The sequence below is a fragment of the Nycticebus coucang genome, chromosome 3 (genome assembly GCF_027406575.1).
Source record: "Nycticebus coucang isolate mNycCou1 chromosome 3, mNycCou1.pri, whole genome shotgun sequence".
In the NCBI taxonomy this organism is placed as follows: domain Eukaryota; kingdom Metazoa; phylum Chordata; class Mammalia; order Primates; family Lorisidae; genus Nycticebus; species Nycticebus coucang.
In genome coordinates, this window is record NC_069782.1 from 95,321,416 (window position 1) to 95,323,554 (window position 2,139).

A 2,139-nucleotide genomic window follows, 5' to 3' on the forward strand; every position below is an offset into this window, starting at 1 on the left:
TGTAGTGGGTGTGCGTTGAGCAGGGAGGATGGGCGGGGTAGGGCACAAGCACCTGTTGCTACTGACAACACAAGGAGTTCCTGGGGACAAGCCTGAACTTCCCCTTCGCCCCTAACCCCAGCTCACAGCCCCTTAATCACAAGTCCTGTTGCAGGACTGACTCGACCTAGGCGAAAGGGCTTGGGGGCTATGGGTGTGCAGGACCCGGGTCCCTGATGTCAGTTGTGGGTGGGCACCTCAGCCACAACCATCACCTTTGCTTACCTTGTCCCTGCTCCCTCCACCTGATTGCCCCCTGCCTGGTGTGCTCTGCAGCAAAGCAGTCCAGTCCCCTCTCCCCAGCCCGAGCTCCAGCCCACTCTGGATCCAAAGCCTGGGAAAAGTTCTTCCAAATTTGTTTCCCTCTCTGGCACCTCAGTCCTCCCAGCTATCTTCCTCATTCTGCCCCCACGACCCGCCCTCCCCAGGAGGTCGGAAAAGTTGAAAATGCGACAGCCCCTCGAGTCAGGCTCCCAGTGAATGGAGCAGCCGATCTGCCCAGGCCTCCCAGAGACAGGGCTGGGCAGCCCTGACTGGTGGGCCCGAGGCCCCTCCCGCTGCTGCACCAGCCAAAGACAGGCGGGCTGCCCGGTGGTGCCACCGCAGCCCAGGAGCTCATTGGCTGCTCCCGCCCAGGGTCACCACAGCCTGCCCTGTCTGCGAGCTGCCACTTGTTAGCTGCGGTTGGCAGAGGCATTGCTGGGTGCCCCCCCTCATTCACTCACCTCATCCCTTTGCCCTCACTGCACAGCTTGGTGGCAGAGAGCCAGAAGGGGTGGTACGAACTGAAGCCAAAAAGAGGCTTTGACAAGTACACCACCCCCAGCTGTCTGGTGGCAAAATGAGCCACCAGTCGGTCCAAGCTCCTGGGACTGACCCACTTAGCTCATCCCAGGTCTGCTCCAGAGGGCGAGGAGCACACCTGGCCTGACGATAACCTCCTTCCCTCCCCAAGTCGCCCAGACAAAGTCAAACTGTTGACACTGTTGGATCAGGAGCACCTCAGAATCCCTACCAGATGTCACACCATGTGACATGAGCAAGTTGGCCCATTTCCCAGTGAAGAAAACTGAGGCTTGGGAGAGGAAAGGTGAACCCAAGGGACTTCAAGAAGCTGTTCATACCTATGGGGTCTGTGTAACAAAATAATCGTTCTACAAACCTTTCCTGAACCCAGATTTCCCGTGCTCAGGAGATCAAGCCCACACATGCCAAGAAAGTGGGTGGGAGACCTGAGTCCAAGAGGATGGAAAGACCACACCAAAGGCAGTGTTACTTAGTCAGAGGGTTCGGGCTAGGGATGAGCTGCCCATATGACTCGGTGTCTCCCAACAATGACAGGTGTCCACCCTGCTGTACGGGGCAACATCCCGGAGGCAGCGGCATCCCAGCAAGCAGTGTAGCAGACTGGTTCTGGGGTGTCCTCAGTGTGGACCTCACAGCCCACCTGCCTGGGCTGGATCCTGACTTGGCCATTTACTAGCTGGGTAATCTTGAGCATGTCACTAAAGGAGTTCAGGAAATGCCACCCCAAAACACAATGCTTTGATACAGTGATAACTTCAAACCCAGGGCATTTGGGAGGGAGGGGCCTTTTCTGAACTTCCCTCATCTGCCTAAATTGTACCAACCAGGGAACTTCATTTCATTGAGGTTCCTCCAGATTGTCACCTGTGCTGAGGGCTGCTCCAGACAGACACTTTTACTACCTGAAAAAATTTTTATCTGCCTAACAACACAACCTTTACTCACCACATACTTCCTCCTCTCCCCTCACCCTCCCATAACTTCTGTTGCCCTCCCAAGCCCTAAGCCCCTCTTCTTGGCTCAGGATATCACCCTTCTTGAAGTCTCATATTTTGTGGGGCTCCTGTGTCTATGTGTCTAATTAAATATAGTTTTTCTCCTGTTAATTGGTTTACATGTCAAGTTAACTCCTAACCCAGGCAAAGAACCTAGAAGGGTGAAGGGGTGCATTTCTTTTTTTTTTTTATTTTAGAGACAGACTCTCACTTTGTCACCCTCGGTAGAGTGCTATGGTGTCACAGCTCACAGCAACCTCCAGTTCTTGGGCTTAGGCGATTCTCTTGCCTCAGCGTC